At 34.5% G+C, this 27126-nt stretch overlaps 1 protein-coding gene across 2 annotated transcripts in view; it reads right to left on the bottom strand.

Annotated features, from left to right (window-relative positions):
- Window positions 1-18844, bottom strand: part of LOC141499858 (uncharacterized) — a 71594-nt gene extending 52750 nt beyond the window's left edge. Inside the window, exons 1-3 of one of the 2 annotated variants that reach the window (XM_074202636.1) lie at window positions 18386-18844; window positions 10629-10770; window positions 948-1083 (exon numbers count right to left, since the gene is read on the bottom strand). The gene's annotated coding sequence lies outside the window, so the exon portion shown is untranslated. The remainder of the gene's footprint in view (window positions 1-947; window positions 1084-10628; window positions 10771-18385) is intronic. The other variant, XM_074202637.1, reaches the window with a different exon arrangement.
- Between the last annotated feature and the right edge of the window lie 8282 nt (window positions 18845-27126).

Raw genomic sequence — 27126 nt, 5'->3', positions numbered from 1 at the left:
CCATTTATGCAATTTTTCATTTTTAAGTCCATCCAGGGCTCATTATTTATGATTTTAGAACCATGTCCTCTACTATCACATAAGGTATTTTTTCAGACTTTCCAAGTTCTGATCGTTTTTGTTCCAAGGTTTCCCTTTGTTCTGATATCTCTTCTTCTAAGGGTACTCCCTCACTCATTCTCTTCCTCATGACCATTCACAGAGCAGACCATTAATATACTAAAAATTTCACAGTTTCTGACACTTTTCCATTCTTAGCAATTGAATTTCTCTCATTTTCTTCTTTTCAAAATCCCTCTTAACTCAGATATGGAAGATTCAAAGTTGTCCTCCAGTTCAAGATTCTGAATTTGATATTTCCCTCATGCTCAGTCATTCCTAGTTCTGTGTCCTCCCATATCTGATATTATGACTTCTTTGTACAATCCAAATTCTGACATTCAGAGTCATGTTTTCCTTCCTAGTTAGGAAAGTCTGTCCTTGATGTTCCCTAAGACCTCTGATATTCTTCCCCCAAAATCACCTTGAAGGTCAGACATGTTAGACTAAGGGCACTTCCAGTACAGTATCTAACTTCCTAGGACCCAGAAGAGTACTTTTATTCCTTTTCTCTTTTATTAATTTATTTAAGACAATGGGGTTAGATGACTTGTCCAAGGTCACACAGCAAAGCAATTATTAAGTGTGTGAAGTCACATTTGAACTCAGATCCTCCTGACTCCAGAGCCAATGATCTATCCATTGTGCTGCTTAGGTACCCCCAATGCTCTTTTATTCCTTTAACTTTTCCAACTCTATTCATTTCAGTAACCTCCCTCAGCCTTAGTATTGCAGTGACTCCAAAGCAGGAATTATGTTTCTTTTAATTACAATGATTTAAGAACTAATTTTTTTCAAATGCACCCCATAATCATTATGTTTAAGAAGAATATTCATACCTGTCTTACCTGAAGAAGAGATTGCAGGCTGTTAAAATTCTTTCTTTTCCTTTTATCCTTATAGTTTTCAGGTAAATGAGGCACTGTCCTGGCACCTTGAAAAATTATGTGGGTGTTTGAAGACCTCAATTTTCATTCAAAGTGCCTGATAGAAAATATACTCATATGAATGATTAAATTCTTCACCAAAACACAATGGCTTCTTATTTTTTAAATTACCTGTTCCTTCCCCATACTTTGGTCCACTGAGCACATACCTAAGCAATATCCTTCCTTGTTATAATGCTTTGTGTGGCAGAGCTGTTAATTTATCATCTCCCAGCAGCCCCACTTCTGATATTATCTGCCTTCAAGGCCCAACTGCCTTGAGAAATACACTGTTCTAAAGGCTATACTAGTTTTTAGTCCCTTATTCTCTTACTTCTGCCATTCTCTGCTCAGTGAATCCTATTAATTCTGACATTCTTTGTTCTCAGGTCCCAAAGACTCCAGAAATGTCCTTTTTTATTTTTTGTTTTTGCAAGGCAATGTGGTTAAGTGATTTGCCCAAGGTCACACAGCTAGGTAATTATTAAGTGTCAGAGACTGGATTTGAATTCAAATCCTCCCAACTCCAAGGCAAGTGCTCTATCCACTATGGCACCTTGTCTTCCCCAGAAATTTCTTTTTTTCTCAGACTCCAGATATTTCTCACTTGCTGTTTTCTAATGTCCCTCTCAATATTGTTAGGGCATGTTCATGTGCTCTATCATAATTTGGAAATTCCATAAAACTTCGACAATATCTGTTATAAATGACCTCACATTTTGTTTTGGGGGGATTTTTTGCAAGATAATAGGCTTATGTGACTTGCCCATGGTCACACAACTAAGTAATTATTAAGTGACTGAGAACACATTTGAACTCAAGTCCTCCTGAAGCTGGTGCTCTATTCACTGCATCATCTAACTGCCCTGACCTCCCACTGTTATTCTGTCATGTTAAACATTCCAGGATCTGACATCCACAACACACATGGCCTTACCAACTCTATTATATTTCAGGCTCTTTCCTACTTCCAAACCTCACCTTTAAAGGGAGACTAAAACCCAAAAACTCAACATTCTAATCTAATCTAATCTAATCTCCCAATCCTAGCATTTTAAATTGGAAGATCTCACACTGCTATTGTTTTTTGTTTTTTTCCATTTTTATATCATTACATTTGTGCTTGATCAATTCAATTATTTTTAAAGCCAAAGAAGTATCCTTTTCAAACCTATGAGCATAATAATTTTTCTTAAAAATCATAATCTTTATGATTATATTTAAAATAAAGAGCAGTTTTTATTAATGACAAATTCATGGAATTGTATTGTTTTCAATGTGCCTTTGGAATTTTATTGGAACTCAAAAAATGAAGAGAACTTTTACTATCTTCTTTTGTCTCTATTATTGAGATATGAATTTTTTAAAGCATCAACAGTTGGGCTAAACCAATATTAAACTGGAAAAATATTAATCTCGTAAGATCTATTTTCTCATTTCAAAAAAAATTTATTTAAATTAGCTGATGTTTTATCCCATTAAGAACATAAATGAAAATAAGTCCTTATCATTTATATTTTCCGTTCTAAGGTCCTTTCCAGAACTGAGAATTTATGTGGCTAGACCATTTTCATTTATCACCTCAGATAGTTATTAAGACACTCGTTTTTGACCTTGTGTATTCTAACAGATATCTTCACTCTGATATTTTGCTGTTGTTGTTCTTGTGTCATTTCAGTTGTGTCCAACTATTTGTGACCCCATTTGGGGTTTTCTTGGAAAATATACTAGTATGGTTTGCCATTTCCAACTTGTTTTACAGTTGAGGAAACATAGGTAAACAGAGTTAAATTACTTGTCTGAGGTCACATTTGAACTCAAGTATTCCTAACTCCAGGACTGATGCTTTATCCACTGCATCACACAGATGACCCTCTTTCTGTTATCCCTCAATGTTTCTACTTATTCTTCTTCTCTTTTCCAAGACTACTAGAAGTCCTGTCATTCTGTATGGTAAAACCTCACTGCTTCTGACAATTTCCATTCTCAATACCTGTACCTATCCCACTTTCATTGTTTTATGGCACCCTAAAACCATTATTCTGCCTTCTATATCACATCAGGAAATTTCCTTCAAACTCATTCTATGTCATAAAAGTCATTCCTGATTCCATAGTCTGGCTTCATTTTTCACTCTACAGTAGTACATTCAGAAGCAGAACATAACTTTTAACTAGGAAACTCTACATTCTAAACTCTCAGTCACTTTCAACTATCCCTTTTAATGGAAGCCAGACATTTAATGTTCTAAGGGCATTCCAAGACATGAACATTTTGGTTCCAAAGCCAAAATATTCAGTAATATATGAAGGCTTTTAAAAAATTAATTGAAGCATTATTATGATGCAAATGAGTCTTACTGATACAAGAATTTTGAAATACATGCATCACTTATTAATCACTGGTACTTAACATTATGTTTGTGCTTTTAAAAAATACTCTACATTCATAAGCATTAATAGCAATTAGCAATCAGTTGCAATTTTTACAAAAGAACCCACAGGGAATTGCATTTGATTTTGGTATGCAGGTTGTGGAAGTTTGGGAATTTTTGAACTAGCCAAAACATAAGCAGTACTTTCAATAAATTCTTTTGGATGTAAAGTTGAAGATGTGAGATTTTTTAAAGCATAATCATTGCATAATATAAATTAAATTAGAAAAAAGAATGTTCTCATAATGATAAATATACCATTTTATTTTTAAATAACTTGTAATTGGTTTTATTCGGCCCCATTAAGACTACATGTTTAAATAAATCCTTGAAAATCCTTGTATTATTTTTCATTCTAACTACCCTTCTAGTTTAAGTTCCTAGAACCCTCTCAGGTATTAAATATAATTGTTTGTAGAACACTCCAATACTGTCCTTTTGTGTTTCTAAGGGCTCTATCCACTCTTACAACATTTCATTTAAGTGCCCTCTGACCTCTCTCATTCTCTTCTCCATAGCTAGTCCCAATTCTGACACTCTGTGGACTAAATTTCTACTATTTCCTGACAAACTCCCTTCTTAGCCCCTGAACATCACCTTCTTTCTCTGACCTACTTCCTCCCAACACTGACATTCTAGCTAATAAAAAAACTTATCTAGTTCTGGATTCTGGATTCCATATTTCCTTTAAGCTCACGCATTTGAGGCTCTATCTTCCCTCCCTGATCTAAAATTCTGATTTAATTTCCAATAGAAATAATGGCATTTAGATTAGAGACTTACCACTTAGGTAGAAAATTCTATATTTTTAAAATAAATTATTTTTAAATATATGTCTTATCTCTTAAAATAATCTGAATGTAATGTTTTTTGCTGAGGCAAAAAATTATACTAATATCAGTTATAACTATATGAACTGCATTGTTTAAGATGTGAGTGTTTTCAGTTTGGGGGCAGGGACGGGGTGGAGTGAGGATGGGGGATTGGAATTTAGCAAGCCAAAAAATGAACATTATTTAGATCATATCTTTTTGGCTGTGTAGTAGAAGATGTGAGCCTTTATTTTTAAATATCAATACTGGACTAACTCATGTTAAATTGCAGTAACTTTATAAAATCTTGTAAAACTCTAATCTACTTTGATCTTATTTTTTGTCTTAACTACAATTGGTCTATATTTTGACCCAAGAATATATATATATATATATATATATATATATATATATATATATATGTATATGTATATAGATATAGATATAGATATAGATATAGATATAGATATAGATATAGATATAGATATAGATATAGATATAGATATAGATATGTAAATAAATTGATATTTATGTAATTTATGAGATTTTTCCATTCTAAAGACTTCTTTCAGTGCTCACAATTCATGTTCTCAGAACACTCCCAGCTTTCACATAGGGTCCATTTTTTAGCACATTCCAACATTTGACCCTTTGTGTTAATAAGAATTTTCTTTGCTCTAATATCCTTGCTTCTAAGTGATCCCCTACCCCTCTCATTTTATTCCCATTAGCAACTCACAAACACAACATTCTGTGTGCTAAAATGCTACTGATTTGGAAAATTTCCATTCTGGGCTGCTGGATATCTTTCACTTTCTCTGTTCTAATCCCTACCAAAACTGAAGTTCTCACTTCTACAATTTCATTCAGATCAGGATTCTGGATTTTACATTTCTTTCAAGCTCAAGATATTTTAGGTACTAAGTGCCTTCCCAGGTCTGACATTCTGGCTTCACTTTTCAATTCAAAGTGGGACATTCAGAGGCAAGATTTATCTCTTAGTTAGGAAATTCTGTGTTCTAAGTTCCAAGTAACTCCCAAACTTGGAAGCCCAGAAATTCAATGTTCTAAGACCTTTCCAGGATATGATACTTTTGGTTCTAAAAATCACAACGCCCTATGATGAACAAAGTTTATATTTCATTTTTTGCCAATTGGATTATTACTATATAGGTCTTACTGATATACCAATTTCAAAATGTGTCGATTTTTGTCTGATTATCTCTAATAACAATATCCATAGCCACTGGCCAAAAAAAGGAACTGTAGAGATGGCACTTGCTTTTGATGTGCAGGCTTGAAGGGTTTAGGAGAGGTTTTTTTGGCTAGTCACAAAATGGATAGTATTCTAACCAAAACCATTTTAGCATAATGGTTGAAGATAAGAGATTTTAAAAAATACTACCATCAGTGTATAATGTAAATTAAATTGACTTAAATGAGTGATCTCATATGAAAAAAATCTTTTTTATTTTTGAAATTGCCTAGACCTGGCCAATATCTGGGTCCACTGAGAATATATACAAAAATAAATCCTTGTCAGATGGAATATTTTCCCTTCTAAAGTCCCATCAAGTGATGATGATTTTTGTTCATAGTGTCCTCCCAACTATCAGATATGGTGGTTTTAGGACTCCATGATCTAACATTTTGTTTTCTAAGGGCTCTCATCTCTCTCTTGTTCTAAATACTCTCCTCTTTCATTCTCTTCTCCGTGGCAACACCCAAGACTGAATTCCTCTGTGCTGAAATCCTCCTGCTTCTGACAATTCCCATTCTTAGCCCCTAAACATCTCCCACTCTCTCTACAACCTCATATTACTGTCCTGACATTCTGATTTTAACTCTACACTCCAAATTTAAACATTCAAAGGCAGTACTAAGCAATATAGGAAATTCTATATTCTAAACTCTCAGCAACCTCCAACTTTCTCCTTGAATAGTATAAAGAAGCCTAAATATTCCCACGTTATAAAGACTTTCATGACATGACACTTTGGGATCTAGAAACTCTCCTTTGACCTATAAGAGTGTTTTAAAGTTGTCTTTTTTAATTGGATTATTATTCAAATGCATGAGTCTTACTGTTATGAGTTTTAATTTTAACTCATGTCCCCTATAAGTCCTCTATATGTAACACTTTTTCTATAGCCAAAACTATATTATAATCATTACAATTAATAGCAATATAAATAATAGTCTTTACCAAAGAAGGAACTAAATGGCATAGCATAGCAATTGTTTTGGTGTGTATGTGTTTTTACAATTTTGTTTTTTTTTTTCACTAGTCAAAAAAGCAGCAGTAGAGCTGAGATGGGATAATTTTAAAGCATACACGAATAGATATTAAATTGGAAGAAATCATTGATTTCATGAAAAATTATTTTCTTATAGTTTTTTGAATTAATTATAACTGGTTGATATTTTAGCTCCCTAAAAATATATATATGGAAATGAATCCTTTTCATTTGTGATATAATCCATTTCCAGATCTGATGATTTATGTTCTCGGAGCCATTTTTATCTATGCCCAAAGAGAAATTTTTAAGAGCTTCCAGGTACGATTTTTTTGCGTTCTAAGTAACTGTCCTTGCTCTGCTGTCCTTTCTTCTAGGATAGGTCATGTCCTCTTTCTATCATTCTCTTCTTCTTGGCTATTCTCAGGCCTGACATTCTATACATTTAACTCTCACTGTTCTGATAATTTCTCAGTCTCTGAACATTTTCCACTCTCTCAGTTCTAGTCCCTCCCGACATGAAAATCCCAGTTTCTACAGCTTCACCCAATTCAAGATTCTGGATTAAAATATTTCTTCACACTCAGCAAAACTTAATTCTAAATTCCTATCTTGTCTGCTATCTGGATTTACTTTCCAATCAATAGTGAGAAACACAGAAGCAGGACTTACCTTTTAGTTAGAATATTTTATAGTCTAAGCTCTCGGTCCCACTTCTGGATTACTGACTGGTCCTGGCAGTGAAACTTGCATCACTCAATGAAACTATGAGCTATGCTGTGCAAGGTTAATCAAGATAGACAGGTCATAGTGGAGAGTTCTGACAAAAAGGTGATATACTGGAGAAGGAAATGGCAAACCACTCTAGTATCTTTTCCAAGAATATCCCATGAATAGTATTAAAATTATAAAAGGTATAACACCAAAAGATGAACTCCTCAGGATAAGAAGGTGCCCAACATATTACTGGGTATAATGAAGGGCAACTACAAGTACAAGAAATAGAAATAATATCAGATTTTATATTCTTGGGCTCAAAGATCACTTCAGATGCAAATTGCAGTCATAAAATTGAAAGCCAGTTTGTACTTGGAGGGAAACCTATGGCAAATCTGTGTAACATACTAAAAACAGAAATATCACCTTGCCAAAAAATTTGTATGAATAGTTTTTCCAGAAGAAATATATTGCTGTGAGTTGGACTATAAGGAAAACTGAGCACTACAGAACTGATATTTTTGAACTACAATACTGCCCATGGGGTTTCTTGGCAAAGACTTTCCATAGTCCTTTGGATAGAAAGGAGATCAAATAAGTCAATATCTCAAGAAATTAACTTATATTATTCAGTCAAATACTAAAGTTGAAGTCTAAATATTTTGACCATGAAATGAGAAGACCCATTGGAAAAGGCCCTGAGAACAAAGGATGAGATGGATAGGTAGTGTATCGTGTAATACAGAAAGACCTGGCATGTTATGTTCTATGGGGTCAAGGAGAGTCAGATAGGACTAAATTACTGAATAACAACAAAATTCTCAAAAACCTCAAACCTTCACCTTTAAAAATGTGCTGGAAATACTCCATAGCACTCAATGTTTTAAAGATTTTACCAGTTCTAATATATTTTATTTGAAGTCAGAACCTTGGTAAGGACTAAAAGGTTTTTCTTTTTTCATTTTTTTAATTTATTTTAAATTTATTCAGTAGAATGATTTTCAAATATGACCCATTGAATTCTATTGTATGGAATATCTAGTTTATCTGCCCAAAAAACTATACTGATTACATTAATAATAACCAAGATAACAGCATTTATCAAAGGAAATGCATAGAATTGATTTTCTTCAAGTATGAAGGTTTGTTTTTTTTCTTATAGTGTTTTGTCTAATAGATTGTCCTTCCACCATACACTTTTGCTGGTGTTTTGGAAGATGTGTATTTTTTGGTTTTGTTTTAAGCACAGCTAACATTAATTAAAATTACATTACTATTTTTTGTTTGTTTGTTTGTTTGTTTGGGTTTTCTTAGGTTTTTGCAAGGCAACTGGGGTTAAGTGGCTTGCCCAAGGCCACACAGCTAGGTAATTATTAAGTGTCTGAGACCAGATTTGAGCCCAGGTACTCCTGACTCTAGGGCTGGTGCTTTATCCACTATGCTACCTAGCAACCCCAACATCAATTAAAATGGAAAAAAATGTTTATCTCATAGGAAAAATATACTTTCTTATTGTTCTTTAATTTGATTCAAAGTGGCCAACATTTTGGCCAAATGAGAATATATATAATAAAATAAAACCTTCTACTTTAGTATATTTACCACTCTTGGGACACTTCAGGACTGAAGATTTATCTTCTCCACCACCTCCCAGTAATCACATAGCAAGCTACTAGAGATATTTCTTTATATATATACATACATACAGATGGAGAGATAGATAGAGAGATAGATAGAGATAGAGATAGAGATAGAAATAGAGATAGAGATAGAGATAGAGATAGAGAGACACCCAAATATAGATATTCTTTTTCTTCCTGACACTTTCAGACTTGACATTCTATGGGATAAAATACCTTTTGATAATTTCCACTCTCAATCTCTAAATTTCTCCCATTGTCTCTGTTCTGGTCTCTCTTCCAGCTTCTCCAGCCTCATCTACCTCAAGATTCTGAATTTGAAATTTCCTTCACAAGCTCAAGACATCCCACGTTAGAAATACCCTGCATTATCTAACATTCTGGATTTACTTTCCACTCCAAATTGAGACATTCAGAGGAGGTACTTACTTCCTAAGTAGGAAGTATCTTATGTTCTCAGCCATCTCCAACTTTCCCCCTTTAATGGTAACTGGAAAGCATTTTCATTGAGTTGATATTTTTTTCTCATTTCATTACATATTTCCCCCAATTTTTGATTTATTGAATTATTATTACAATTCTCATGTATTGTATTGATAAAATGAGTCACAAAAAAGTTCTCCCTTATGTGGCACTTTTCAAAGTCAAAAAAATGTTAAATTCATTATTATTAATGGTAATATCAAAGACAGTCTTAACCAAAGAAATGACTTTATGGAATTGTTTGTTTTGGTGAGCATATATTTGGAATTGTTTTTAGATTATTTTGGCTAGTCAAAAAATAGTATTTTCATCAAACCTGGGGCAAAATATATTTAATTGAAATGAATTACTGATTTTATCTTAAAATAAATTTTTTACTTATTTTTAATATTAACTAGAACTGACCAATATTTTGGTCCACTAAGAATATACATAAATATAAATCCTTAACATTTATGACATTTTCCATTCTAAGGTCCTTTCTGGAGTAGATGATTTGTTTCTCAAAGCCCTCCCAGCTATGGCATATGGGAATATTTTGGACACTACAAGTCTGATCTTTTGTATCTTAAGGTCTCTCCTTCCTCTGATAACTCTTCTTCCAAGTATTCTCCTAATTATTTTCTCTTTGCTTACTCTACAGCCTAATATACTGTGTGCTAAAATTTCCATTCTCATTCTCTGAACATTTCCCATTCTCTATGTTCTAGATCCTCCAAATACTGACATTGAAGCTTCTACAGCTTCATATAGCTCCAGATTCTATTTCTTTAAACTGATATGCTCAGTTCTAAATGTCTTTGCAGATCTAATATTCTGCTTCTGTGTCAAATCTAAATTCCTACATCCATATCCAAAATTTCCATTCAAGCTAGGAAATTCTATTTTCTATATTCTCTGTTACCTCCAAAATCACCCTAAAGGCTATACAGACTAGGTCTGTGGGAAGTAAAAGTTCTACTTTCTGGGGCACCATCTTCTTAGAACTTAAAATGGCCCTTTTATTTAGCTTTCAATTCTATTGATATCAGTAAACTTTCTTTCTTTCTATATTATGATGATGATGATGATGATGATGATGATGATGACTTCAAACCATGCAATCTGTTCCTTTTAGTTCCTAGAACTTAACATCTACTCTTAACCCCAATAAATCCACAATCATAATCTTTTAAAGGAATATCAGTGTACGTCTTACTAGAAGAAGGAACTGCAGGGTACAACAAGTTTTTGTTTTCCTGCTTTTTTTTCCCATTATGGGATATCAATGCCTGTCTTACCTGATGAAGAGACAGCAGTAGTTACAAGATTTTGTTTTCTTACTTTTTCCTTTTTGTTGTCAGGCAAATGAAACACTGTCCTGGTACCTTCCACGATGGTTGGGTTGTTTGAAGACCTGGGTTTTCATTCAAAGTATCACCTCTGTGTTAATATAAAATATATTGATATGAATGATTAAACTCTTCACCAAAATATAATGGTGCCTTTGTTTTTAAATTACCTGGTTCTTTCCTATATTTTGGTCCACTGAGCACAAAACTAAGCAAGTTTATTCCTAGTAAAAATGTTTTGTGTTTCAAATCTGAAAATTTACCAGTTCCCCATCCCAGATATTCTCTGCTTTTAAGCCCACTCTGATCTCACCTTGTGTGTTTTAAAGGTCTCTAAATGGGACATTCAGAGCCAAGACTTGAATCTTAAATAGGAAATTCTGCATTCTAAGCTCTCAGTCCCATCCAATTATTATTTTAATGGAACACAAAAGGCTAGGCATTTGGTATTCTAAGGACCTTAGAAAATACTACATTTTTGCTAGTAAAGAAACATCTTCCAAGGGTCTATATACTTTTTTTTCCACTTTTAGGTTTATTGGATTACGACGCAAATGTGTTTAATATATTAATATAATAATGTCAAAAACAAGATTTCTCTCATCAATTCAAGGTTGGTAACACATTTTTGAGACCAAAAATATAATAAATTTATTAATGTTACCAGTAATACCAGTAACAATCTTTAAAAAAAATAAACTATGAAATTACATTTATTTTGGTGTGCAGTCATTTAATGGCTTGGTTTGGAGGAAACAATAGAAGACATTGGTTAGACTAAAAAATGGACAGTATTTTCCCCATACACTTCCTAGCTAGGTGGTTGAGGATGTGAGTTTTTTTAAAGTAATATCACTGGGCTAGTATATAATAAATTTAAATAAATTATTGGTCTCTTATGAAAAATGTTTTCTTCCTGTTTTTTTAATTCATTGAAAATTGGTAATAATTTGGATACTAATATATATATGAAAACAAATCCTTGCCATTCTAATGTGCTTCCCAGAGCTCCTGATTTTTATTCTCAGAACCCTCCCAATTTCTACCTATAAAAGTTTTGAGGATGCTCAGTTCTGACCTTTGGTGTTATCTTTTTTTCATAATGCTTAAACTTAACAACTCCATGGAGAAACAACAAATTTTGTGATGAACAGGAGAAAGATCTTCAGATATGAAGGAAAGGGAATTCACATAATACATGACTATTCTGCACCCACCAGAAAGTATGGGAGGGAACAGAATGAAATCTTTCAAATTCAAAAGTAGTACAAGATGTGCCACAAATTAAAATCACCCTGCAAATAAGAATAAAACCATCAATGAAAAGTGACTAGATGTTCAGTAATAAAGAGATGATTGAAACATTCTTAGTGGGGGGGGAGCATACTTTTTGCTTCACAAATACCCCAGGAAACAGAAATGCAAGGAAGATACATGAATATAGCAACAAAAAAGGACAATAAAACAATAGAGACATCTTTAAGACTTCTTTCTAAATGTAAACAAGGAGAAAACAAAAGTCAAATAAAGGTGATCATAGAGAAACATCAGGGACTAAAACAGGTGAATCAATGGGGATTTTTTGGTTTTGTTTTGGGTTTTTTTTGCAGACTAGGCTATAAAATGAGAGTGAATGAAAGGGAAGGAGAGTAAGAACTCATAGGAAAATATGTGCCCCCTAAATCAAGTCAAAATTTAACAATGAAGGAAAAGGAATTCCTGCAGTTTTTCAGGGGAAAAAAGAACGTATAGAAAATGAGAGATGAAAAGGAGGGATTGAGAAAGGTGTAGGGAAAGAGAGGAAAATCATGTTTTAGTGGTAGAAGGGAATTCACTAATAAAAGGGAATTCACTAATAATGTTGCTATGGGTTGAAAAAATAAATATTCTATAAGGGAGATGGGGGCATTTCAAAGGATATTATCTGGAACAATTTCATACTTAAAGAGACCACTCAACCTGCCTCAGGAGACAGAAAAATAGATCCTGGGGACAACTGAAAAACTCAGAAGAGGGACAAGGTATGGACCCAGGGAAAAGATTTTTAGGGGAAATGGGTAGAGGTATGACAAAACAGAGGCAAATATCAATAATAAACTGTATAATTAGGAACATAAGAAGAATTCTATCATGGGGAAATATCTTCCTTCCAAACTTGAGGAATTGGTACATTGCTAAGAGTGAGGCACAAGAGAAAAAAGAGGGTCAGAGTAATAAAAAGAAATGTTAAAAATGGAGAACATAACATTAGGAAATTAACTTTTCTAGTTCCTGAGAAAATAGAGAATAATGAAGAATTAAATAAATTTTAGGGTTATGAACCAAAGAAGAAATATTAGAATAGACAGAAAAGGAAGCCTGAACAAAACAAAAAGAAAAGAGAGGAAGGGAGGAAGAAGGGAAGAAGGGAAGAAAGGAAGAAAGGAAGAAAGGAAGGAAGGAAGAAGGAAGGAAGAAAGGAAGGAAGGAAGGAAGGAAGGAAGGAAGGAAGAAAGGAAGAAAGAAAGAAAGAAAGAAAGAAAGAAAGAAAGAAAGAAAGAAAGAAAGAAAGAAAGAAAGAAAAGAGAGTGATGGAAAGAAATCCTTTCTAGAAAAAAAATGAAGAGAAAATCAATTAAAAATGAACAAAATAATCTGAAAGGGAAAAAAGGGATAAAAAGCAAGCCAGATAAAACTAATAAAGGCAAAAAGAATTAAGTAAGAAAAGAAATTGGTAAAAAAGGAAAGGAAATAACAGGATGAGGTGAGGTCAGGGGTGAGAGATAGAAAGCCATTGGGGGAGAAAACACGTTAAAAAATTAATCTAAAATAACAGAAGAGATATAATACTCAGGGAAAGACAAAAAAATCATAATTTAAAAATAAATACCAATAGTAGTGACAAATGAAGGGGAAAATGAAATTTAATCTTGTAACTTTAAATGTAGTTTAAACAATCTAATAAAACAAAAGGTAAACATATGAAAGGTTGGAAAAAATTTACTATGCAACAGGTGAATCTAAATAAAACAGAAATTGCAATGATTCTATCAGCAAAGATCTATATATGTATATATAAACATAGATATACATATAAATGCACACACACACAAAATAGAAAACAACATCAACAAGGAAACTACATTTTTACTAAAAAGAATCAAAGAAAACAAAGCAATATCAATACTGAATTAATATACCTCAATGCCTTAGAATACAAATTCATAAAGAAAACAACTGATCTACAAAAATACAGAGGAAAAAACACAAACGTAGTATGACCATTCAATTTCCTTCTCGGGTTTGGCTAAGACTAACAAAAGATAAATAAAAAGGAAAAAAATAAAAATAAAGAAATAAAAGCTAAAGCACTTGTGGCATCTTCTAAAAATGACTGTGAAAGAATATATGTATTCCTCAGTACTGCATGGATTTTTTATTAAAATAGGTCATGTTTTAGCACACAAAATCTCTGCAAAGAAATTTAAAATGCAGAAATAGTAAATATATCCTTTTTAGACCATAACGTAATAAAACGTGTCTGGTTTGGGGACCACAAAGAGATCAAAACAGAGACTTAGCAATGAAATACTTAATATTAAGTGCACCTAAAAGCAAATCATAAATGAAATTATGTGAAAGAAAATGATAATCTTAACAATAAGCTAAAATTTCTAGAATGCAGTTAAAAAAAGATCTTGGGGGGAAATCACTTCTTTACAAACAAACACTGAAAAAACAGAAAAAGGAAGGAATAATGAACTGAATATGTGCGTTAAAAAACTAGAAATCGGAAACCTAACAAATAAATAAACTTAAAATAAGCACTAACTCGATATAAAAATAAGAAGAGAAATAGGAACCCCTAAAAAATCCATGGAAATTATAGATGAAACTAGAAACAGGCTGTTTGAAAGGACTATAATAATTAATAAACCCTTAGCTAATGTGATTTTTAAAAGCACAGAAAGTTGAATCAATAAAATAACAATGGAACAAGGTGTAATCACAACAAAATAAGAAAAGAATAATCAGAACCTATTATGTAGTTATTTGTTCACAAAATTAAAACCTCAAAAGAGGTATAATTCCTTGTATTTATTTTTAAATTATGATTTTTCCTCTTTCTCTGAGCATTATATCTCTTCTGTTATTTGAGATTAATTTTTTTAAAAAAAAGACTGAATTTAAGAAAAATAAATAAATTTAACCATAATGGCACTAACAAAAAAGTACAAAACAAAACTCCTGATCCTGATGAATTCACAGAAGAATTCAATTAGATTAAAACATAATTAGATTTTATACTAAGCGATTTATTTCTACAATTGATAAAGCCCTATACCAGAATCCTTTCATGAGACAAATGTAGACCTAATAGCTAACCCAGGAAAGGACAAAATGCAAAATGAAAACTTATCAATTCAAAAGTTTTCAACAAAATACTGTGGATCAAGTGATTTATCCAAGAATATGCATTATTAATAAGGGAGATTTATAAATAGATGCAAGAATGCTTCAATATTCGGAAAGAAATCAACATAATCATACCAAAAATGAAACTTAGGAAACAGCTTCATGATCTCAGGAAAAAACCTTTAAAAATACAAAACTTGTTTATGTCAAAAGCTCTTTAAAATATAGGCATCTTCCTAAAAGCAAAAGCAATCATCATATGAAATCTTTTTCTAATTAATAAAGCAAGAATGCTCTTTCTCTCTGTCTCTCCACTATTATTTAATATAGTTCTGCAACTATTAACAAAAGCAATAATATGAGAGAAAGGAGTTAAAGACCTAAGGCTAATAAAATGAAAAACTATCCATATCTGTTCATGATACAACAATATATTAGGAAATATCCTAAGGAATCAACAAGGATAGGAATTGACACAGTAGCTCCAGCAAAACTTAGAGGCTTACAAAATAAAAATCCTCAGGAAACGTTTCCTCAACAATCAACTGTATTTCAATAGAATCGTAACAAAATTCAAGAAGTAACAGTGGAAAGGGAATTCCCATTTCAAATGATGAAGGAAATGTAGAAAGTATCTGGGAATAAATCTCCCAAAGCAAACAAAAGCCTTCTATAAATTCAATTGCAAGTGCTTCTTAAAGAAAGAAGTAAAAATATTAAATCATCAAAACCAGGAGGCATGGATTTAAAAAAAGGATCTCGACATATTATGTTATATGCTAAGATTCCCCACAGCACTGATATTCTATATTCTACAGCCTCATCTTGCTGGACCTCCTTATGGTGCTGGTCGTTGTTGTTTCCGACATTTATTTATAGTTAATTTATCACACTGCATATATATTACAATGATTTCAAAGCACAAATGGCAGACCTTTTAAATCCTGACTGCTTAAGAACTTTCTTTCTTCCAAAAATAATCAGTATTCATTATTAAGATTGATAATCACTGCATTCTAACCCAATGAAGGCAATATTCCATATTTTGACTTTTATTGATGTTTTTGTTATTATTGTTGGACTTTTGCCTTTTTCCTTTGGTTGAGTGAATCAGGAGTTTTAATTCAAAGACATCACCACTGTGCTGATAAAAGTCATATTGAAATTAATAATGTTATATCTCATACCAAAAGTATTCTTTGTAGTAAGGGCTTTTTTGTGGTTAGGTTGTTTTTTAATTTACCTGTTCTTCCCCATCTTAAGACTCCTGAGTACATCAACAAAGTACCTTCTATGCTATATTTTGTGTTCTCAGGTTCCTCCCAGCTCTGAAAAACTGTGTTCTAGAAGTCCCTTCAAAGAGTGACATTCTTATTTTTATAGCTATTCCCAAGGTTGACATTGTAAGATTTAAGGTCTCATTAATTTCAATGGAAGGAAACAAAAAAGGATTAGCATTAATATAGTGTTACTATATGCCAAGCTCTTTTCACTTTACAAATATTATCTAATTGGATTCTCACAACAGTTATATGATGAATCCCAATGAAGGATTTTCTTCATTTTTACAGATGAAGAAACTGAGGCTAATAGTGGTTAATTAATTTATCTGGGGGGGGGTCACAAAACCAGCAAGTGTCTGAAGGCAGATTTGAACTTCTGTCTTTCTGACTCGAGATTTAGCAATCTCTCCATTGTGCCAACAATCTGAGTTTTGGGGGTTCTGAAAATCTCACACCATCTGTGTTCTAATATACCTCTCATGTCTGAAATTTCCTGTTATAGCATCCTATCAGTTCAGAAATTCTTGTTTTTAAGAGGAATTTTCATTCAAATATTCTGTATGCTAGGGTTCACTTTTGCTTTCACAGGTTCTAAATATCTCTCAGTTTATATATTTGAGTTTCCTTTCAATTCTGTTATTATAAATTCTAGGGCCCCATTGAAACCAGGTCTTTTGGATTCTAAATTTCCTCCAATCTCAGACATTCTACATTCTAAGTATTCTCCAGGTCTGATATTTTGACTTTTATATCCACTCCTAGTTCAGACACTGAGTCACTGACTGCACTCTCAGGTTAGAAATTCTCCATTTTAAGCTCTGGCACCTGCGAAATTTTCCTTTGACAGATACAATGCAGCCCAGACACTCTATGTTCTGAGGACTGTCATAGCTCTGTAATTCTACATGCTAAGGTCATACTTTCTATGATATTCTGCATTTTTTTCTTTTTTGTTTTTTTTAAATTTTATTACATTGTAAATGTGACTTACCAATATGGGAATTTAAATATAAAAAAGAGACATCCTTTAAAATAGTGAAATCTATTTCAATTTAAATTTTTAAGCCATTCTTTTAAATAGTGCATCCTTAATGCTTCATTTGTTTCCATAAACATTCTCCATCAGTAACAGAAGGTAGGAATATCAATAAGTGAAAAGAATTCCCTTTTCTTTTAGAATTTTGGGTGGGGTTTTTTGAGCCAAATATGCAGAATTTTCCCCTTTTTACTTAGGTTGTCTGGTTCAGGAAATGAGGTTTAGTTCAGAGACTCACCATTCTATTTCTATAAACTGTAGTGAAATATACATATCTCATTTCATGATGTAAATTATTATTTTTTTAATTTAGTTGCCCCTTCCCATACCTTGGACCCTTGAGCACATTAAATACACACATAAACATACATGCAAACCCCTTCCAAGATATGATATTAAATGCGGTGTGTTTTCAGGCCCTTCCCCAGCCCCAACAATCTATCCTCTCAGAGCCACTCCTACTTTGGCTGAGTTCTCAGAAGCCTTTGTTCTATGGACCAGTTCCTATGTTCTCTTCTCTTTGGTTTCTCCAAAGCGTAATATTCTTCAGACAATCAGAAAAGATTACGCATCAATCCGTCTCCTATTTTGGGGGTTCTGCAGTCTATCTCACTTCTGATATTCCAAGTTCCTGAACCCCATTCATCTTAGGCAGTCTTGGGTCTAATTGTCCTCTAAGCTCAGACATTTGCCACCACAGGGCAGAATTCTCCCTTCTAAACCCTACCCAGTCTCCAACATTCTCCCTTGAAAATCATCTCACATACCAAAGAGCCTACGAACGGAACGGCGCAGCCCTGATGTTCTCTTGAAAGCCCCATCTTACCCCTTTTTCCCCCAACGATTTTTTTTCTTTTCTCGTCAATTAATCACTATTAGTTTATTAAACTGTACGTGTCTCTGTATTACAATGATGTAAAACAGTCTCTTACTGTTTCCCGCATCAAAGTTCCCCATTCATTCTCAGTAGCATGAATATCAACCAGTCTTACCTGCTCCCGGCTGTACAATAGTTCTGTCCTGAATTGGCCTCCGCCTGCGCCTCTGCTTCCGCCTGCGCCTGCGCCTCCGCCTGGGCCTCGGATTCTACCCCTCAACACCTCCGACTATTTTCTCCTTTCCTTTTTGGCTGTGCGGCTCCAGAGCTAAATTTGCAGTTTGGAATATGTCTTTGCGCTCATCTAAATAGGCTGAAATAAATGATGTCTATAGAAGAATCAAGACAATGTGTCACCGCTCACTAAATGAACCTGTCCTTCCCAATACTACTGAGCACATTAAAAACACAAATAAAACCAAAAAAGAAGAGAGAGACAGAGAGACAGAGAGACAGAGAGACAGAGAGACAGAGAGACAGAGAGACAGAGAGACAGAGAGACAGAGAGACAGAGAGAGAGAAAGCCTAACGTCCTTTCGGAGGCGGAGGAGCTCCGCTTCCCAAGCGCAGCTTCTCGTCTCCCAACCACAATCAGAGGATGCTGGTACCTCCAAGAAGACAAAGCTGACTCTGGGCTCTGATTGGCTCCCCGCCTGGTCAGCTAACAGCTCCCTGCTCTCCTCCTTTCCTCCCTCCCTTCCTTGGCAACACTGTCTCGGCTGAGGACAAAGCTGCCTCTGGGACCTGATTGGCCCCCGATTCTCTGATGCTCCCCCCCCCTCGCCCGCCTTCTCAGTCAACATGAGATAGGCTGAGAACAAAAGCACTCCTGGGATCTCATTGGTTGCAGTCTCCCCGCTTCAGCTTCCATTTCCCACCCCCTCCTCCAATCTTGGGTACCCAGACCAAAGCTGGCCCTGGCAACAGATTTTCTACCCCCTCCTTTCCCCCTCCCCCCTAAATTCCCAGATGCAGACTCCTGGTTACCTAGGAGCTTGAAAACTCCCAACCCCCCTGGCCCCTTAAGTCCTCAGTGTCTTTAAAGTGATTGTGCCTAGCTGACCAGTCTAGACTGCTTTCCAAAGGGGGGGGGGGGGAGGAGGAAAGAGGAGATAGGGGAGGGGGAAAGAGGGAAGCCAATTGCCTCTGTAGCCTTGTTGCATGTCCTTTCTGTATTCTGTTTGTTCAATGTTCACCATGCTTAACACATAGCAGAAGCTTAATAAATGATGACTGATGAAATGATTGGCTTTGAAGCCCTCAAAACCCAACCCCCAAAATAAGCGCTGTATAGCCAACTCTGTGTGCTTGAGGTACATACAGAGAGCAGAGGAGTGAGGGAAGAGGAGCATTACAGGTTCAATAGCTATTCAGCATCAGACCCTTTCAGGGTCCTCTTTCAAAACAAAGGGTGAACAACAACCAACCTCTAGATGTGTTACTGTGGATGAGTCCAAATGGAAACCCTTAGAGTTACCCAAACTATTTCTGGTAGTTAACTTCATACAATATCAAGTCAGAAAAAAAATACATTTTTTTTCTCTAATGATGATGAAAATGAGGGAAACTGGAGTCCTTTATTATACTATTATTCTCCCAACAACCCTGTGTCACCTGTCAGAAAAGCAGATGGGATCTGGCAGCTCATTAAAAGGAACTGAACAAAGTCATCTCTATAGTTTCTCATCTCTGCAGCTGTTCCTGTCTGAGCTCCTCAATAATGAAGAACAGACAGCCCAAGCTGAGTGTGAGTGGTATGGGGCTATTTGTCTTACCAATGCTTTTTTTCTCCTGATCCTTGGGGCCAGGATAATTTGGGAACAGTTTTGTTTCACTTGGCAGCCTACCCAAAGCACCATCTTTCCCCAGGACTACCTAAACTGACTCTCTTACTGCCACATCATAGTGGGAAGAGATCTAAAACAGGGCTCCTTTCTTCTGAAGACAATTATGAATATTGCCACATTGATGATGCAATTTTTACTGAGATGGATGAGGTCATGGTGGCAAAGCCACTAGATCAGATGATGGTCCATATAAGGGACAAGGGGTTGGAAATCATCACTATAAAAATCCAGGCCATAACTTGTTTAGTCAAATTCTGAAAAATAGAGGGACTAGAGAAAATCAAGTAGATTCCAGGCATAGTTTAGAAGAAGGAAGACAGAAGATGAAACAATAGTTTAATAAGCACCAGCCATCTATAATATTAAAAATATTCCATTTCAATTAATCCTCACAAAGACACTAGAAGATAAGTAATTTTTCTCATTTAACATTTGAAGAAAAACTGATGCAGACAGAGATCAAATGATTTCCCCAGAGTCCCAGAACTAGAAAGCATCTAATGCAGTATTTGAACTGACATCTTTCTGATTCAAAGCCCAGGACACAATCCACTACACCACCTAGCAGCCCCTAATCACCCTTCCTTCTACCAAGATCTGAGAAGGTAACACAGAGGTTTTATTGGACTTTTCTGATTTTAGAGAACCTATATTCCTCATCTGAGTATTCTGATGCCACCCACATACAAAGTCACGTGTAAGAATACATCATTCACATGAGGCCCAGAAGATATGTACAAAAGTCTCTCTGCTTGGGTACTTATGACCTTAAAAGTTATGAGAAACTATTGAAGGTTTATCTCCATAAAGACCAGACTCAGTGTAGCCTTTGGTAGGCACAGGAACATGTATCTCAGAGCATTCACTCTTTAGAATACTTTTTCTCAGAGCAATCACTCATTAGAATACTTTTGAAATACTCATGTAATCAAAGACTGGAAGGCTGCCTCCTCTGCTGATACAAGATGTCCCTATCTATAAGGGCCTGATTCTTAAAGAATAGCATTTTGTCTGACTGATCTATGGCTCCCTCCACTCTAAGACAGACACATACAGTTGAACATATTAATCCAGTAAAAATGAATATCCTATGGAATGTGAATCCTGTCAAATCTTCCCAGTAGGATGAGCTCCAGGCTTTTATGCCTGGCAAGTGAAAGAGCCTTGAAAGCTAGCTTCATGTAATTCCTGGATGAAGTGGCTATGAATTTGACCAAGTGATCTGGGACCCTGAGAACATAGGACCAACCACAGAAGAACTCTTTTCTTTGGGGTCAATACCAATGGAGAAATTTTGGCAATGATTTCTACTCCATATAATTGTTTGTGGGGGCATATTAGTGCCCATCAGAGACACCATGTGCTAACTGAGCAGGTTAGTGCTATGACGAGAACAGAATAAGTTGAAGAGTAGAGTGTGTCTAATGCCACCTTGGATATTGAGATTGTGATGAACAAGACCAACTTTTCCAGCCCATGTTTTTTATGCTAGTCATGGCATTGTGTATCTTCCTTTCTAATTGCATGGAGGGGGTGAAATTGTCACAATAGTTATCTCTTCCACCTTGCCGGGGGTTAGGGGCATGGGACACCCATGATCTGGAAAGTCCACATAAAACATTTTGGCCCTCCTTTCATACCAGAGAAGAAATTTGAATTTTTTTTTCTTTTTCTTTTATGGGGTGTTCACAATACCTTATTGTAAAATCTGGGTTGATATTATACAATACTATATGCAAATTTTATGCATTTCTGAGTTTCTAAAAATTTTTCTGCTCCTTCAAAAACTCCCATTTATTTTATGCCAACGGGTGATATAGCAAAATCCCAATGTAAAAGTTGAGATGTAGAAAGTATAACTATATATAACTATGAGGGGATTGTATTGACATGGATAAAAAGAAATCCTTCAGTTGACATGTTGGCAATTTGGAGTCACTAGATGTCAGTGAGGAAGAGGTCTAATTAACCCCTGTGGAAGAAAGGGGCAACTCCTCCACAAAGACCTCTATGAAGCCAAAGATTCTGCCTCACTCCAAAGATGTAGATATTAGGGAGGGGAAAGGTTTTGACAATCAGGAATGGAAATATTGAGTGGGTTTCTGTACAGAGAGGCATTCAATATCAATTTAGATCCAGAATGGATTGCATGCAAAAGGCTCATCTCTCAACTACTTTATTACCATTGGCTCTGGTGTGTGATGAAAAATTACTTACTAGGTCAGAAATGTCCATTCTAGGGTCCTGATATTTCTGGAACTTCTCTGGATTATTGTCATCATCTTGCATTAAGAGACCCACTGTGACCTGCAAATATTTTGAATCATCCACCACATGAATCACACAAGGAAACAAGACTGGGTCCTTCCAAGGGGAGGGAGGGTAAATTTGATCTGAATGTTGTCTTATTCCACATTTTTCTTACTTTTTGTTTTTTTTTTCACTTTACTACTTAGCACTGCCTATGCCAGAAGGACTGTCTCATAAAAATTCTATAAGCATTTAGCCAGACTTTCCTTGACACCATTTTTTCCTCAGAGCCATACTTAGTATAGTAGATCTTATGCAAAAGAAAAAAGAGCTACCTCAAGTACTGACTTGCCACAGGCTCCCTGATGAAGCTTCATTCCTCATCCCTGTCCTTCAAACCCCAGACAGCATGGGGTAGACCTAGGAGAAAGCCAACTATGTGATTTCATTGACCCTGGCTTCCCTGAAGCAGCTTCCTCATTGTCCAAGGGCATAAAATGCCTTACACACATGAAGTCTGGACAATTCAGATTGGTGGATTTCTGAAGGCCACCCTAGTCAATCAATAAAAAGCTATTAAGCACCAGATATTATGTTAAGTACTGGAATACAAAAAGAGAATAAAGTCAGAGTTCTCAGGGAGCTCTCAAACTAATTGAGGACAAAACAAACAAACAAGAATAAACAATCTGTATTCCAAATAAATAGAAAATAATGAACAGAAAGAAAGCACTAGGATTAATTAAAAGGAGTTGAGTAAGGCTTCCTATAGAAGGTAGGATTTTAGTTATGTCTTAAAGTAAGACAGGAAAGTCAGTAGGCAGAGATGAGGAGAGAGGGCTATCTAGGCATGAGATCCAACCTGAAGAATTAGTCAAGAGATGGAGTGTATTGTTCAAGGAACAACAAGGAGGCCAGTGTAATTGGATAAAAGAGTATAGAATGGGTGAGCAACATATAAAAATACAGGAAATATAGGAAGGGGCTAAGTTAAAAAAAGGCCTTGAGGCCAGATAGAGAATTTTGTTTTGGATCCTGCAGGCAATAGAGAGTAAGTGGAGTGTATTGAATAGAGGTTGGGCCTGTGCTTTAGGAAATTGGTCGTTGAAAAAAGGATGGATTGGCATAGGGAGATAATTGAGGTAGAAGGATCCCTCAGCAGCTATTGGGATAGTTCACATATGATCTGATAGGAGTTCATACCAGGATTGGGGCAGGGTCAAAGAAGTGGAGGTTGGATTTGAAAGATGTCACAAATGTGAAATCAATAAGCCTTGCCAGCAGTTTGGATATGGAGGATGAGAGAGTATCTAAGGAGTCCTAGATAACTTCCAGGTTGTGTTCCTGAATACTGGAAGGATGATGTTGCCATCTAAAATAATAGGAAACGTATTAAGGGTAGAAAGGTATAGGGAGGAGAATAATAAATCTGTATAAATCATTAGCATTCATATATTTATATATACCACCAACAAAATCGTACAAGAAGATAAAATAAGAGATACTGAATTTAAAATAATTTTAGACAGTATAAAATACTTGAGAGTATACCTCCTAGAACAGATCCAGGGATTAGATTCACATAATCTTATTTTTATACAAAGTCAGGCTTAAATAATTGGTGAAATATATTAATTATTTATAGGTAGGCAAAGTCAATATAATACAAATGACAATTTTCCTAACTAATCTATTTATCCAATGCCAGCCCAATTAAATTATCAAGAACTTATTTTACTGAGTTAAAAGATAATAACAAAATTCATTTGGAAGAAAGAAGAAAAATCCAAGAATTTCAATGAAACAAGTGAAAAAATATAAAGGAAGGATGTTTATTAATATCATATCCCAAACTATATTATAAGGCAGAAATTATTAAAGCTATCTGGTACTATATAAGAAATAGAAAAGTATATCAGTATATCAGAGTAAATATATAAATACATAGTAGTAAACTATGATAGTAATCTTTGACAAATGTAAACATTTACGTTTTTAGAATAATTCATTTTTTGGGTAACAGTTGTTGAGAAAGCTAGAAAGCTTTGGGCATAGACTAATATAACCAACCATTTATCAAGACAAGATCAAAATGCTCCAGATAAAAAAGGAGATGGCACAAGAAAATTAGAAGAACATGGAATATATTGCTTATGATAGGAAAATATTTTATGAATAAACATAATATTATAGGATAAAAATAGATGAATTTGATTACATTAAATTAAAAAGGGTTTGCACAAATAAAACCAATGCAACCAAGATCAGAAGGAAAGAAGAAAATTGGGGGAAAACTTTATTGACAATCTCCCAGATAAAGTTTTCATTTCTCAAATTTATAAATAATTTTGTCAAATTTATAAGAATATGAGTCAATCCCCATTGTGTCTAATTTATTTATTACATATTTATTTATTTATTACAACTACTTTATTACCGATGGCTCTGGTGTGTGATGAAAAATTACTGATAAATGTTCAAATGACAGAAACAGATTGTTGTGGGATGAAGAAATCAGAGTTACATATAGTCATATAAAAATACTCTAAATCCTTAGTAATTAGGGAAATGTAAATTTAAACAACTTCGAGATATCATCTTACACCTAGAAGATTGAATAAAATATTAGATACCCTTCAAATGGGGAATGATTAAAGAACTGGTGGCTTATAATTTTGAATTAATACTAATTTATTGTAAAGAGTGATAAGCTGTTTGATTTTAGAAAAATATGGAAATATTAGCATGCAATTAGGAAAAGTGAAATGAACTGTACCAAGAGAATGTTATACACAGTAATTTATATTTTGTCTTAAGAATTTTGAATGACTGATTCATCTTGAGTAGTATAAATATTCAAATTAATTACAAAGGACCTATGAAGGAAGATGCTATACACCTTCAAAGAAATCACTGATAAATATATAATATGATTTTACAATATATGCATATATATATATATATATATATATATATACACTTTTATATTCAATTGTAGCATTCTCCATCACAAGTTGAGCAGAGAGGAAGAAAAAAATAAAGTATACACTACAGAGAATAAAAGAAAACTTAGAAGGAGACACAGAAAAGCAAGGTAGCTTTGAAAACAACATACAATATTTATTGCATCATTTTTCAAAAAAAATCAGTCTGAAATTGAAATATGTGATTTTATATTGAATCTTTTATGTTGTGCTATGTACATGGAAATGTTCTTTACAAGGAAGAAGGGAGTTTTTGTGTTTAGTCCAAAATGAATAATTTTTAAAAATGAGATCCTTTATGGACATGTCGAAATTTAAAGTATCTTTAGGGCATCCAGTTTGAGATATCTAAAAAAGGGTAATTAGAGATGCAAGATTTGTAGTTAGCTGAGAAGTTGTGTTAGAATACATAGATTTGAGAATCATTAGCATAGAGATGGTAATTAACTTCATGCAAGCTGATGAAATCACCAAGTGAAGTAGTTTAGAGGGAAAAGCAAAATTGGCCCAGGACCCTAAGGGATGTCTAAAGGTAGAGGGCATGATCTGGAGGAGGGATCTAGCCATAAAGAAAAGAGACAGTGGCTAATGCAGAGGAGATGGTCTGGAAAGAAACCATTTGGGATTAGAAGTCACAGTGTGAAGAAAGAGTAGAATTTGGAAAAGGAAGGCAGAAGGTAGAAGGTAATAGACTGTGGTTGGATAACAGAATTTTGGAATTCTCAAACCTGGAAATGGTATTTGTGGATGATGGTAAGATCAAGGTCAGACAGTGAATAGGTTGAGTGGATAGGGTATTTGAAGGAGAGTATGTTGAAGTCCCCAAGTATAAGGGCAGGAGTTGGAGAGGAGAAAAAAATTGTGAACTAGTTACTAAGGAAATTCACTAAGGAAAGAAGGAGGATGACCAGGAGGTTTATAACTTTTATAACTATCAAAATTTTGAATAAGTGGTAGAAATAAACCTCAAAAACCTCAAAGAAGGAGAGAGATTACTGAGTGACAGAGGTAGGGAAGAACCTAAAAAGGGCAATGAGGAGCAAGGAATATTCCAACTCCCCTGCTAAAAGGAATAAGTGAAGATGAAGGTAAGACTAGAAAAGGGAAGGTTGTTGTCTGTGGAACAGGAATTCCAGAGGGTACAGTGAAAGGGTCATAGTTGTTCAGTTGGAACTTTGGGGTGGGAGGGAATGGGAATGAGGAATACGGAGATAGGGACTGGGAAATAGAGTTTGGATGGCGACCAACAGGAATTCAAAATTCCTGAAGTGATTAGCATATGAACAGATTTGAAAATGTTCATCATATAGTGAAAGACACCTCTATTCTTCCCAGACAATGCTGGAGACAAGTATAATGTGAGATGGAAGACACATGGTCAGGTGAGACACAAAGATATTACAGCAAGTTATCACTAGAATTATTACCAGGATCAGGTGGGATTTGATTATCATATGATAATCGCAATAAATTCTGGAAGAAACCTTTAACAACATACAGTATTCATTCCTATTAAAAACACCAAAGAACATAGGAATAAATGAAATTGTTCTTGAAAATGATAAGAAGTAGCTATGTAAAACCATCAGCAAGCATTATATATGAACAAGAATGCCAATTATCATCACTACTATTCAGTATTGTATTAGAAATTTTAACTTTTTCAATAAGAGAAGAAAAAGAAATTGAAGGAATTAGAATACAATGAGGGGGAAAAACCTTTCACTCTTTGCAGATGATATGATAGTAAACTTGGAGAACCCAAGAAAACCAAC

Source organism: Macrotis lagotis, chromosome X, assembly GCF_037893015.1.
Source record: "Macrotis lagotis isolate mMagLag1 chromosome X, bilby.v1.9.chrom.fasta, whole genome shotgun sequence".
Taxonomy (NCBI): Eukaryota; Metazoa; Chordata; class Mammalia; order Peramelemorphia; family Peramelidae; genus Macrotis; species Macrotis lagotis.
Note: the sequence above shows the minus strand (reverse complement) of the source record. Positions and strands in the feature narration are given on the sequence as shown.